The sequence below is a fragment of the Oncorhynchus gorbuscha genome, unplaced genomic scaffold (genome assembly GCF_021184085.1).
Source record: "Oncorhynchus gorbuscha isolate QuinsamMale2020 ecotype Even-year unplaced genomic scaffold, OgorEven_v1.0 Un_scaffold_1096, whole genome shotgun sequence".
NCBI lineage: Eukaryota > Metazoa > Chordata > Actinopteri > Salmoniformes > Salmonidae > Oncorhynchus > Oncorhynchus gorbuscha.
In genome coordinates this window covers 177,477-192,410 of record NW_025745982.1, presented here as the reverse complement: position 1 = coordinate 192,410, position 14,934 = coordinate 177,477, and the positions used below count along the sequence as shown (strand labels likewise).

Here is a 14,934-nt window from a genome sequence, read left to right as displayed (position 1 = left end):
ATACACACTGAGGAACTGCACCCAGCTCACACAGCTACGGTGAGACTACATACACACTGAGGAACTGCACCCAGCTCACACAGCTACGGTGAGACTACATACACACTGAGGAACTGCACCCAGCTCACACAGCTACGGTGAGACTACATACACACTGAGGAACTGCACCCAGCTCACACAGCTACGGTGAGACTACATACACACTGAGGAACTGCACCCAGCTCACACAGCTACGGTGAGACTACATACACACTGAGGAACTGCACCCAGCTCACACAGCTACGGTGAGACTACATACACACACTGAGGAACTGCACCCAGCTCACACAGCTACGGTGAGACTACATACACACTGAGGAACTGCACCCAGCTCACACAGCTACGGTGAGACTACATACACACTGAGGAACTGCACCCAGCTCACACAGCTACGGTGAGACTACATACACACTGAGGAACTGCACCCAGCTCACACAGCTACGGTGAGACTACATACACACACTGAGGAACTGCACCCAGCTCACACAGCTACGGTGAGACTACATACACACACTGAGGAACTGCACCCAACTATTATAATATTATATTACTACAATATATACAATATTATAATATATATATATATACACACATCAACAGGCCTTTCTGTTCTTTACATTATATTCACAATATAATATACACAATGTATATAATTATACATTATATATACTATTATATACACATTATATATACTATTATGTACATTATACATTATACATACTATTATATACACATTATATATACTATTATACACATTAAATACATGATATATACTATTATACACATTATATATACTATTATATACACATTATATATACTATTATATACACATTATATATACTATTATATACACATTATATATACTATTATATACATTATACATTATACACATTATATATACTATTATATACACATTATATATACTATTATATACACATTATATATACTATTATATTACATTATACATACTATTATATATACATTATATACTATTATATACACATTATATATACTATTATACACATTATACATTGTATATACTATTATATACACATTATATATACTATTATATACATTATACATACTATTATATACACATTATATATACTATTATATACATTATACATTTTATATACTATTATATACACATTATATATACTATTATATACATTATACATACTATTATATACTATAATATACATTAAATACATGATATATACTATTATACACATTATACATACATTATACATTGTACATACTATTATATACACATTATATATACTATTATATACATTATACATTGTACATACTATTATATACACATTATATATACTATAATATACATTGTACATACTATTATATACACATTATATATACTATTATATACACATTATATATACTATTATATACATTATACACATTATGTACATGATATATACTATTATACACATTATATATACATTATACACATTATATATATACAGTATACACATGATTTACATTATACATTATTTATACTATTTTGTACATTATATATACTATTATGTACATTATATATACTATTATATGTACATTATATATACTATTTTATGTACATTATATATACTATTATGTACATTATATATACTATTATGTACATTATATATACTATTATGTACATTATATATACTATTATGTACATTATATATACTATTATGTACATTATATATACTATTATGTACATTATATATACTATTATATGTACATTATATATACTATTATATATACATTATATATACTATTATGTACATTATATATACTATTATATACATTATATATACTATTATATGTACATTATATATACTATTATATATACATTATATATACTATTATATGTACATTATATATACTCTTATATATACATTATATATACTATTATATGTACATTATATATACTATTATATGAGAGCCAGTTAACTCTATAAATGATCCTCTTATATACTCTGGGTTATAGAGGCTGGTAACTAATGAACTGATCCTCTGCAGCAGAGGTCACTCTGGGTCTTCCTTTCCTGTGGCCGTCCTCATGAGAGCCAGTTAACTCTAATGAACTGATCCTCTGCAGCAGAGGTCACTCTGGGTCTTCCTTTCCTGTGGTGGTCCTCATGAGAGCCAGTTAACTCTAATGAACTGATCCTCTGGTAACTCTGGGTCTTCCTTTCCTGTGGTGGTCCTCATGAGAGCCAGTTAACTCTAATGAACTTATCCTCTGCAGCAGAGGTAACTGTCTTCCTTTCCTGTGGTGGTCCTCATGAGAGCCAGTTAACTCTAATGAACTGATCCTCTGGTAACTCTGGGTCTTCCTTTCTTGTGGTGGTCCTCATGAGAGCCAGTTAACTCTAATGAACTGATCCTCTGGTAACTCTGGGTCTTCCTTTCCTGTGGTAGTCCTCATGAGAGCCAGTTTCATCATAGTGCTTGATGGTTTTAAAAACTGCACTTAAAAAAACTATTAAAGTTCTTGAAATGTTCCGGAAACCTTCATGTTCTTTCATGTCTTAAAGTAATGATGGACTCCTTCATGTCTTAAAGTAATGATGGACGGACCTTCATGTCTTAAAGTAATGATGGACGGACCTTCATGTCTTAAAGTAATGATGGACTGACCTTCATGTCTTAAAGTAATGATGGACTGACCTTCATGTCTTAAAGTAATGATGGACTGACCTTCATGTCTTAAAGTAATGATGGACTGACCTTCATGTCTTAAAGTAATGATGGACTGACCTTCATGTCTTAAAGTAATGATGGACTGACCTTCATGTCTTAAAGTAATGATGGACTGACCTTCATGTCTTAAAGTAATGATGGACTGACCTTCATGTCTTAAAGTAATGATGGACTGACCTTCATGTCTTAAAGTAATGATGGACTGACCTTCATGTCTTAAAGTAATGATGGACTGACCTTCATGTCTTAAAGTAATGATGGACTGACCTTCATGTCTTAAAGTAATGATGGACTGACCTTCATGTCTTAAAGTAATGATGGACTGACCTTCATGTCTTAAAGTAATGATGGACTGACCTTCATGTCTTAAAGTAATGATGGACTGACCTTCATGTCTTAAAGTAATGATGGACTGACCTTCATGTCTTAAAGTAATGATGGACTGACCTTCATGTCTTAAAGTAATGATGGACTGACCTTCATGTCTTAAAGTAATGATGGACTGACCTTCATGTCTTAAAGTAATGATGGACTGACCTTCATGTCTTAAAGTAATGATGGACTGACCTTCATGTCTTAAAGTAATGATGGACTGACCTTCATGTCTTAAAGTAATGATGGACTGACCTTCATGTCTTAAAGTAATGATGGACTGTTGTTTCTCTTTGCTTATTTGAGCTGTTCTTGCCATAATATGGACTTGGTGTTTTACCAAATAGGGCTATCTTCTGTATACCACCCCTACCTTGTCACAACACAACTGATTGGCTCAAACGGATTAAGAAGGAAATAAATTCCACATGAACTTTTAATAAGGCAACTGTTAACTGAAATGCATTCCAGGTGACTACCTCATGAAGCTGGTTGAGAGAATGCCAAGAGTGTGCAAAGTTATCAAGACAAAGGGTGGCTACTTTGAAGAATCTTAAATATAAAATATATTTTTGATTTGTTTAACATTTTTTTGTTTACTACATGATTCCATATATGTTATTTCATAGTTTTAATATCTTCACTATTATTCAACAATGTAGAAAATAGTAAAAATAAAGAAAAACCCTGGAATGAGTAGGTGTTCTAACACTTTGGACTGGTACTGTATTTAATGTGTGTGTGGGTAGGTTGGAGCAGCCCTACCTGGTGTGTAACGGTGCATTCTGGGAGGCGTTGTCATGCTGTTCTCGTCTCCGCCGCCTCTGTCTCATCTCGCGGAACGGAACCTTCCACCCTGCTGCCGTGGTTACCTTCATGGAGTGTTGCCGTGACGTCATGGTGTGTCACATGTTCTTGGGCGGAACTCTGGTGGCGTGTCGGACGCTACAGAAAACACTGCTGGACCGGTGAGTCTGTCTCTCTGTCTGACCGGTGAGTCTGTCTCTCTGTCTGACCGGTGAGTCTGTCTCTGTCTGACCGGGGAGTCTGTCTCTCTGTCTGACCGGTGAGTCTGTCTCTCTGTCTGACTGGTGAGTCTGTCTCTCTGTCTGACCGGTGAGTCTGTCTCTCTGTCTGACTGGTGAGTCTGTCTCTGTCTGACCGGGGAGTCTGTCTCTCTGTCTGACCGGTGAGTCTGTCTCTGTCTGACCGGGGAGTCTGTCTCTCTGTCTGACCGGTGAGTCTGTCTCTCTGTCTGACTGGTGAGTCTGTCTCTCTGTCTGACCGGTGAGTCTGTCTCTCTGTCTGACTGGTGAGTCTGTCTCTGTCTGACCGGGGAGTCTGTCTCTCTGTCTGACCGGTGAGTCTGTCTCTCTGTCTGACTGGTGAGTCTGTCTCTCTGTCTGACCGGTGAGTCTGTCTCTCTGTCTGACCGGGGAGTCTGTCTCTCTGTCTGACCGGGGAGTCTGTCTCTGTCTGACCGGTGAGTCTGTCTCTGTCTGACTGGTGAGTCTGTCTCTCTGTCTGACCGGTGAGTCTGTCTCTCTGTCTGACCGGTGAGTCTGTCTCTCTGTCTGACCGGTGAGTCTGTCTCTCTGTCTGACCGGTGAGTCTGTCTCTCTGTCTGACTGGTGGTGAGTCTGTCTCTCTGTCTGACTGGTGGTGAGTCTGTCTCTGTCTGACTGGTGGTGAGTCTGTCTCTGTCTGACTGGTGGTGAGTCTGTCTCTGTCTGACTGGTGAGTCTGTCTCTGTCTGACTGGTGAGTCTGTCTCTGTCTGACTGGTGAGGCTGTCTCTGTCTGACTGGTGAGGCTGTCTCTGTCTGACCGGTGAGTCTGTCTCTCTGTCTGACCGGTGAGTCTGTCTCTCTGTCTGACCGGGGAGTCTGTCTCTCTGTCTGACCGGGGAGTCTGTCTCTCTGTCTGACCGGGGAGTCTGTCTCTCTGTCTGACCGGGGAGTCTGTCTCTCTGTCTGACCGGGGAGTCTGTCTCTCTGTCTGACCGGTGAGTCTGTCTCTCTGTCTGACCGGTGAGTCTGTCTCTCTGTCTGACCGGTGAGTCTGTCTCTCTGTCTGACTGGTGGTGAGTCTGTCTCTCTGTCTGACTGGTGGTGAGTCTGTCTCTCTGTCTGACTGGTGGTGAGTCTGTCTCTCTGTCTGACCGGGGAGTCTGTCTGTCTGTCTGACCGGGGAGTCTGTCTCTCTGTCTGACTGGTGGGGAGTCTGTCTCTCTGTCTGACTGGTGGGGAGTCTGTCTCTCTGTCTGACTGGTGGGGAGTCTGTCTCTCTGTCTGACTGGTGGGGAGTCTGTCTCTCTGTCTGACCGGGGAGTCTGTCTCTCTGTCTGACCGGGGAGTCTGTCTCTCTGTCTGACCGGTGAGTCTGTCTCTCTGTCTGACCGGTGAGTCTGTCTCTCTGTCTGACCGGTGAGTCTGTCTCTCTGTCTGACTGGTGAGTCTGTCTCTCTGTCTGACCGGTGAGTCTGTCTCTCTGTCTGACTGGTGAGTCTGTCTCTCTGTCTGACTGGTGAGTCTGTCTCTCTGTCTGACCGGTGAGTCTGTCTCTCTGTCTGACCGGTGAGTCTGTCTCTCTGTCTGACCGGGGAGTCTGTCTCTCTGTCTGACCGGGGAGTCTGTCTCTCTGTCTGACCGGGGAGTCTGTCTCTCTGTCTGACCGGGGAGTCTGTCTCTCTGTCTGACCGGGGAGTCTGTCTCTCTGTCTGACCGGTGAGTCTGTCTCTCTGTCTGACCGGGGAGTCTGTGTCTCTGTCTGACCGGTGAGTCTGTGTCTCTGTCTGACTGGTGGTGAGTCTGTCTCTCTGTCTGACCGGGGAGTCTGTCTCTCTGTCTGACCGGGGAGTCTGTCTCTCTGTCTGACCGGGGAGTCTGTCTCTCTGTCTGACCGGGGAGTCTGTCTCTCTGTCTGACCGGTGAGTCTGTCTCTCTGTCTGACCGGGGAGTCTGTGTCTCTGTCTGACCGGTGAGTCTGTGTCTCTGTCTGACTGGTGGTGAGTCTGTCTCTCTGTCTGACTGGTGGGGAGTCTGTCTGTCTGTCTGTCTGTCTGACTGGTGGTGAGTCTGTCTCTCTGTCTGACTGGTGGGGAGTCTGTCTCTCTGTCTGACTGGTGGGGAGTCTGTCTCTCTGTCTGACTGGTGGGGAGTCTGTCTCTCTGTCTGACTGGTGGGGAGTCTATCTCTCTGTCTGACCGGGGAGTCTGTCTCTCTGTCTGACCGGGGAGTCTGTCTCTCTGTCTGACCGGTGAGTCTGTCTCTCTGTCTGACCGGTGAGTCTGTCTCTCTGTCTGACCGGTGAGTCTGTCTCTCTGTCTGACCGGTGAGTCTGTCTCTCTGTCTGACCGGTGAGTCTGTCTCTCTGTCTGACCGGTGAGTCTGTCTCTCTGTCTGACCGGTGAGTCTGTCTCTCTGTCTGACAGGTGAGTCTGTCTCTCTGTCTGACTGGTGGGGAGTCTGTCTCTCTGTCTGACTGGTGGGGAGTCTGTCTCTGTCTGACTGGTGGGGAGTCTGTCTCTCTGTCTGACTGGTGGGGAGTCTGTCTCTCTGTCTGACTGGTGGGGAGTCTGTCTCTCTGTCTGACTGGTGGGGAGTCTGTCTCTCTCCCTTTCTGACTGGTGGGGAGTCTGTCTCTCTGTCTGTCTGACTGGTGGGGAGTCTGTCTGTCTGTCTGACCGGTGAGTCTGTCTCTCTGTCTGACCGGTGAGTCTGTCTCTCTGTCTGACCGGTGAGTCTGTCTCTCTGTCTGACCGGTGAGTCTGTCTCTCTGTCTGACCGGTGAGTCTGTCTCTCTGTCTGACCGGTGAGTCTGTCTCTCTGTCTGACTGGTGAGTCTGTCTCTCTGTCTGACTGGTGGGGAGTCTGTCTCTCTGTCTGACTGGTGGGGAGTCTGTCTCTCTGTCTGACTGGTGGGGAGTCTGTCTCTCTGTCTGACTGGTGGGGAGTCTGTCTCTCTCTCTGTCTGACTGGTGGGGAGTCTGTCTCTCTGTCTGTCTGTCTGACCGGTGAGTCTGTCTCTCTGTCTGACCGGTGAGTCTGTCTCTCTGTCTGACCGGTGAGTCTGTCTCTCTGTCTGACCGGTGAGTCTGTCTCTCTGTCTGACCGGGGAGTCTGTCTCTCTGTCTGACTGGTGAGTCTGTCTCTCTGTCTGACTGGTGAGTCTGTCTCTCTGTCTGACTGGTGAGTCTGTCTCTCTGTCTGTCTGACCGGTGAGTCTGTCTCTCTGTCTGTCTGACCGGTGAGTCTGTCTCTCTGTCTGTCTGACTGGTGAGTCTGTCTCTCTGTCTGACTGGTGGGGAGTCTGTCTCTCTGTCTGATCGGTGTCTGTCTCTCTGTCTGACTGGTGGGGAGTCGGTCTCTCTGTCTGACTGGTGGTGAGTCTGTCTCTCTGTCTGACTGGTGGGGAGTCTGTCTCTCTGTCTGACTGGTGGGGAGTCTGTCTCTCTGTCTGTCTGACTGGTGGGGAGTCTGTCTCTCTGTCTGTCTGACTGGTGGGGAGTCTGTCTCTCTGTCTGTCTGACTGGTGGGGAGTCTGTCTCTCTGTCTGTCTGACTGGTGGGGAGTCTGTCTCTCTGTCTGTCTGACTGGTGGGGAGTCTGTCTCTCTGTCTGTCTGACTGGTGGGGAGTCTGTCTCTCTGTCTGACTGGTGGGGAGTCTGTCTCTCTGTCTGTCTGACTGGTGGGGAGTCTGTCTCTCTGTCTGTCTGACTGGTGAGTCTCTCTGTCTGGGTGAGTCTGTCTCTCTGTCTGTCTGACTGGTGGGGAGTCTGTCTCTCTGTCTGACTCTGTCTCTCTGTCTGACTGGTGGGGAGTCTGTCTGTCTGTCTGACTGGTGGGGAGTCTGTCTCTCTGTCTGACCGGTGAGTCTGTCTCTCTGTCTGACTGGTGAGTCTGTCTCTCTGTCTGACCGGTGAGTCTGTCTCTCTGTCTGACCGGTGAGTCTGTCTCTCTGTCTGACCGGTGAGTCTGTCTCTCTGTCTGACCGGTGAGTCTGTCTCTCTGTCTGACCGGTGAGTCTGTCTCTCTGTCTGACCGGTGAGTCTGTCTCTCTGTCTGACCGGTGAGTCTGTCTGTCTGTCTGACCGGTGAGTCTGTCTGTCTGTCTGACCGGTGAGTCTGTCTGTCTGTCTGACCGGTGAGTCTGTCTGTCTGTCTGACCGGTGAGTCTGTCTCTCTGTCTGACCGGTGAGTCTGTCTCTCTGTCTGACCGGTGAGTCTGTCTCTCTGTCTGACCGGTGAGTCTGTCTCTCTGTCTGACTGGTGAGTCTGTCTCTCTGTCTGACCGGTGAGTCTGTCTCTCTGTCTGACCGGTGAGTCTGTCTCTCTGTCTGACCGGTGAGTCTGTCTCTCTGTCTGACCGGTGAGTCTGTCTGTCTGTCTGACCGGTGAGTCTGTCTGTCTGTCTGACCGGTGAGTCTGTCTGTCTGTCTGACTGGTGAGTCTGACTGGTGAGTCTGTCTTTTACTGGTGAGTCTGTCTCTCTGTCTGACTGGTGAGTCTGACTGGTGAGTCTGTCTCTCTGTCTGACCGGTGAGTCTGTCTCTCTGTCTGACCGGTGAGTCTGTCTCTCTGTCTGACCGGGGAGTCTGTCTCTCTGTCTGACCGGTGAGTCTGTCTCTCTGTCTGACCGGTGAGTCTGTCTCTCTGTCTGACCGGTGAGTCTGTCTCTCTGTCTGACCGGTGGTGAGTCTGTCTCTCTGTCTGACCGGTGGTGAGTCTGTCTCTCTGTCTGACTGGTGGTGAGTCTGTCTCTCTGTCTGACCGGGGAGTCTGTCTCTCTGTCTGACCGGGGAGTCTGTCTCTCTGTCTGACCGGTGAGTCTGTCTCTCTGTCTGACCGGTGAGTCTGTCTCTCTGTCTGACCGGTGAGTCTGTCTCTCTGTCTGACCGGTGAGTCTGTCTCTCTGTCTGACCGGTGAGTCTGTCTCTCTGTCTGACCGGTGAGTCTGTCTCTCTGTCTGACCGGTGAGTCTGTCTCTCTGTCTGACCGGTGAGTCTGTCTCTCTGTCTGACCGGTGAGTCTGTCTCTCTGTCTGACCGGTGAGTCTCTCTCTGTCTGACCGGTGAGTCTGTCTCTCTGTCTGACCGGTGAGTCTGTCTCTCTGTCTGACCGGTGAGTCTGTCTCTCTGTCTGGCTGGTAAGTCTGTCTCTCTGTCTGGCTGGTGAGTCTGTCTTTTACTGGTGAGTCTGTCTCTCTGTCTGACTGGTGAGTCTGGCTGGTGAGTCTGTCTCTCTGTCTGACTGGTGAGTCTGTCTCTCTGTCTGACTGGTGAGTCTGTCTCTCTGTCTGGCTGGTGAGTCTGTCTCTCTGTCTGGCTGGTGAGTCTGTCTCTCTGTCTGGCTGGTGAGTCTGTCTCTCTGTCTGGCTGGTGAGTCTGTCTCTCTGTCTGGCTGGTGAGTCTGTCTCTCTGTCTGGCTGGTGAGTCTGTCTCTCTGTCTGGCTGGTGAGTCTGTCTCTCTGTCTGGCTGGTGAGTCTGTCTCTCTGTCTGACTGGTGGGGAGTCTGTCTGTCTGTCTGACTGGTGGTGAGTCTGTCTCTCTGTCTGGCTAGTGAGTCTGTCTCTGTCTGACTGGTGAGTCTGTCTCTCTGTCTGGCTAGTGAGTCTGTCTCTGTCTGACTGGTGAGTCTGTCTCTGTCTGACTGGTGAGTCTGTCTCTCTGTCTGACTGGTGGGGAGTCTGTCTGTCTGTCTGATCGGTGTCTGTCTCTCGGTCTGTTCGGTGAATCTGTCAGTCAAGTTCTCTCAACAGAAAAGGATGACATCAATGGTAGGATAGTTCTATATACTGGTAGTTCTATATGAGGATAGTTCTATATGAGGATAGTTCTATATACTGGTAGTTCTATATGAGGATAGTTCTATATGAGGATAGTTCTATATGAGGATAGTTCTATATGAGGATAGTTCTATATGAGGATAGTTCTATATGAGGATAGTTCTATATGAGGATAGTTCTATATAATGATAGTTCTATATACTGGTAGTTCTATATGAGGATAGTTCTATATAATGATAGTTCTATATGAGGATAGTTCTATATAATGATAGTTCTATATGAGGATAGTTCTATATAATGATAGTTCTATATGAGGATAGTTCTATATACTGGTAGTTCTATATGAGGATAGTTCTATATACTGGTAGTTCTATATGAGGATAGTTCTATATGAGGGTACTTCTATATGAGGATAGTTCTATATACTGATAGTTCTATATGAGGGTAGTTCTATATGAGGATAGTTCTTTATGAGGATAGTTCTATATGAGGATAGTTCTATATAATGATAGTTCTATATGAGGATAGTTCTATATAATGATAGTTCTATATGAGGATAGTTCTATATGAGGATAGTTCTATATAATGATTATATGAGGATAGTTCTATATGAGGATAGTTCTATATGAGGGTAGTTCTATATGAGGGTAGTTCTATATGAGGGTAGTTCTATATGAGGGTAGTTCTATATGAGGGTAGTTCTATATACTGATAGTTCTATATACTGATAGTTCTATATACTGATAGTTCTATATACTGATAGTTCTATATGAGGATAGTTCTATATAATGATAGTTCTATATGAGGATAGTTCTATATACTGATAGTTCTATATGAGGATAGTTCTATATGAGGATAGTTCTATATAATGATAGTTCTATATGAGGATAGTTCTATATAATGATAGTTCTATATAATGATAGTTCTATATGATGATAGTTCTATATACTGGTAGTTCTATATGAGGATAGTTCTATATAATGATAGTTCTATATGATGATAGTTCTATATACTGGTAGTTCTATATGAGGATAGTTCTATATACTGATAGTTCTATATGAGGATAGTTCTATATAATGATAGTTCTATATGAGGATAGTTCTATATAATGATAGTTCTATATGAGGATAGTTCTATATACTGATAGTTCTATATAATGATAGTTCTATATACTGATAGTTCTATATACTGATAGTTCTATATGAGGATAGTTCTATATAATGATAGTTATATATGAGGATAGTTCTGTATGAGGATGGTTCTATATGAGGATAGTTCTATATAATGATAGTTCTATATAATGATAGTTCTATATACTGATAGTTCTATATGAGGATAGTTCTATATGAGGATAGTTCTATATGAGGGTAGTTCTATATGAGGATAGTTCTATATGACGATAGTTCTATATGAGGGTAGTTCTATATGAGGATAGTTCTATATGACGATAGTTCTATATGAGGTTAGTTCTATATGAGGATAGTTCTATATAATGATAGTTCTATATGAGGGTAGTTCTATATGAGGATAGTTCTATATGACGATAGTTCTATATGAGGTTAGTTCTATATGAGGGTAGTTCTATATAATGATAGTTCTATATGAGGGTAGTTCTATATAATGATAGTTCTATATGAGGATAGTTCTATATGAGGATAGTTCTATATGAGGGTAGTTCTATATGAGGGTAGTTCTATATAATGATAGTTCTATATGAGGTTAGTTCTATATGAGGGTAGTTCTATATAATGATAGTTCTATATGAGGGTAGTTCTATATAATGATAGTTCTATATAATGATAGTTCTATATGAGGATAGTTCTATATGAGGGTAGTTCTATATGAGGATAGTTCTATATGAGGGTAGTTCTATATGAGGATAGTTCTATATGAGGATAGTTCTATATGAGGATAGTTCTATATGAGGGTAGTTCTATATGAGGGTAGTTCTATATGAGGATAAGTTCTATATATTGATTATATGAGGGTAGTTCTATATGAGGATAGTTCTATATGAGGATAGTTCTATATGAGGATAGTTCTATATGAGGATAGTTCTATATAATGATTATATGAGGATAGTTCTATATGAGCATAGTTCTATATGAGGATAGTTCTATATGAGGATAGTTCTATATGAGGATAGTTCTATATAATGATTATATGAGGATAGTTCTATATGAGGATAGTTCTATATGAGGATAGTTCTATATTTTGATTATATGAGGGTAGTTCTATATGAGGATAGTTCTATATGAGGATAGTTCTATATAATGATAGTTCTATATGAGGATAGTTCTATATAATGATAGTTCTATATGAGGATAGTTCTATATATTGATTATATGAGGGTAGTTCTATATAATGATAGTTCTATATGAGGATAGTTCTATATACTGATAGTTCTATATGAGGATAGTTCTATATGAGGATAGTTCTATATACTGATAGTTCTGTATGAGGATAGTTCTATATAATGATAGTTCTATATACTGATAGTTCTATATAATGATAGTTCTATATACTGATAGTTCTATATAATGATAGTTCTATATACTGATAGTTCTATATACTGATAGTTCTATATAATGATACTTCTGTATAATGATAGTTCTATATACTGATACTTCTATATAATGATAGTTCTATATAATGATAGTTCTATATAATGATAGTTCTATATAATGATAGTTCTATATAATGATAGTTCTATATGAGGATAGTTCTATATACTGATAGTTCTATATACTGATAGTTCTATATGAGGGTAGTTCTATATGAGGGTAGTTCTATATGAGGGTACTTCTATATACTGGTAGTTCTATATAATGATAGTTCTATATGAGGGTACTTCTATATACTGGTAGTTCTATATAATGATAGTTCTATATGAGGGTACTTCTATATACTGGTAGTTCTATATAATGATAGTTCTATATAATGATAGTTCTATATACTGATAGTTCTATATAATGATTGTTCTATATACTGATAGTTCTATATAATGATCGTTCTATATACTGATAGTTCTATATAATGATAGTTCTATATAATGATCGTTCTATATACTGATAGTTCTATATAATGATAGTTCTATATAATGATAGTTCTATATAATGATCGTTCTATATAATGATAGTTCTATATAATGATCGTTCTATATACTGATAGTTCTATATACTGATAGTTCTATATAATGATAGTTCTATATAATGATAGTTCTATATACTGATAGTTCTATATAATGATAGTTCTATATAATGATAGTTCTATATAATGATAGTTCTATATAATGATAGTTCTATATAATGATAGTTCTATATACTGATAGTTCTATATACTGATAGTTCTATATACTGATAGTTCTATATAATGATAGTTCTATATAATGATAGTTCTATATGAGGATAGTTCTATATAATGATAGTTCTATATGAGGATAGTTCTATATACTGATAGTTCTATATAATGATAGTTCTATATGAGGATAGTTCTATATGAGGATAGTTCTATATAATGATAGTTCTATATGAGGATAGTTCTATATAATGATAGTTCTATATAATGATAGTTCTATATAATGATAGTTCTATATAATGATAGTTCTATATGAGGATAGTTCTATATAATGATAGTTCTATATGAGGATAGTGCTATATGAGGATAGTTCTATATATTGAATATATGAGGGTAGTTCTATATAATGATAGTTCTATATGAGGATAGTTCTATATGAGGATAGTTCTATATGAGGATAGTTCTATATGAGGATAGTTCTATATACTGATAGTTCTATATGAGGATAGTTCTATATGAGGATAGTTCTATATACTGATAGTTCTATATACTGATAGTTCTATATGAGGATAGTTCTATATACTGATAGTTCTATATAATGATAATTCTATATAATGATAGTTCTATATGAGGATAGTTCTATATACTGATAGTTCTATATACTGATAGTTCTATATGAGGATAGTTCTATCTAATGACGCCCTCTCCTTCCTCTAGGTTCTCTGTGGAGCGTCCGGCCCTCAGTGTGGTCATCTACCCTCTGCTCCATGAAGACCTTCCATTGGTCATCAGAGACATGCCCCTCCCACTGCTCGATCAACTGACCCTCTTCCAAAGCCGCGTTGCCCAGGCCCCGCCCTCGTCACAATCGGGACACCAGAGAGCAAAGAGGCAACTAGCCAATCAGAGCCCCTCATCACCATGGTGATGCCAGAGTGTGAAGAAGCATCTTGCCAATCACAGCCCCTCAGACTAGAGGTCTTCACGGTCTTCTGTTTAGTATAGCGACTGAGGACAACTAGACCTGTTCCATATAGACATGGTTGGACCTGGGGCTGTCCCACCCGGACCCGAAGTGCATCAATTATTCTGTTAATATAGAGACTGAGGACAACTAGACCTGTTCCATATAGACATGGTTGGACCTGGGGCTGTCCCACCCGGACCCGAAGTGCATCAATTATTCTGTTAATATAGAGACTGAGGACAACTAGACCTGTTCCATATAGACATGGCTGGATCCAGACCCGATCTGAGTGAGAAAAAAAGAAAAGTCATATTTTTTAACTACTTTATTAATCAAAGCCAATGAAGTGTGAGAGGAGGGAGAGAGAGGTGCCTCTAGGAGGGAGGGAGAGAGAGGTGCCTCTAGGAGGGAGGGAGAGAGAGGTGCCTCTAGGAGGGAGGGAGAGAGGGTGCCTCTAGGAGGGAGGGAGAGAGAGGTGCCTCTAGCAGGGAGGGAGAGAGGGTGCCTCTAGCAGGGAGGGAGAGAGAGGTGCCTCTAGAGGTGCCTCTAGGGAGGGAGAGAGAGGTGCCTCTAGCAGGGTGGGAGAGAGAGGTGCCTCTAGCAGAGAGACAGAGAGAGAGGTGCCTCTAGGAGGGAGAGAGACAGAGAGAGAGGTGCCTCTAGCAGGGAGGGAGAGAGAGGGATGCCTCTAGCAGGGAGAGAGAGAGAGGTGCCTCTAGCAGGGAGGGAGAGAGAGGTGCCTCTAGCAGGGAGGGAGAGAGAGG

General features: G+C 41.9%; 1 pseudogene; it reads left to right on the top strand.

Annotated features, from left to right (window-relative positions):
• The window catches only part of LOC124021240, a 30,444-nt pseudogene extending 15,883 nt beyond the window's left edge, over nucleotides 1-14,561 (top strand).
• Nucleotides 14,562-14,934: the final 373 nt, after the last annotated feature.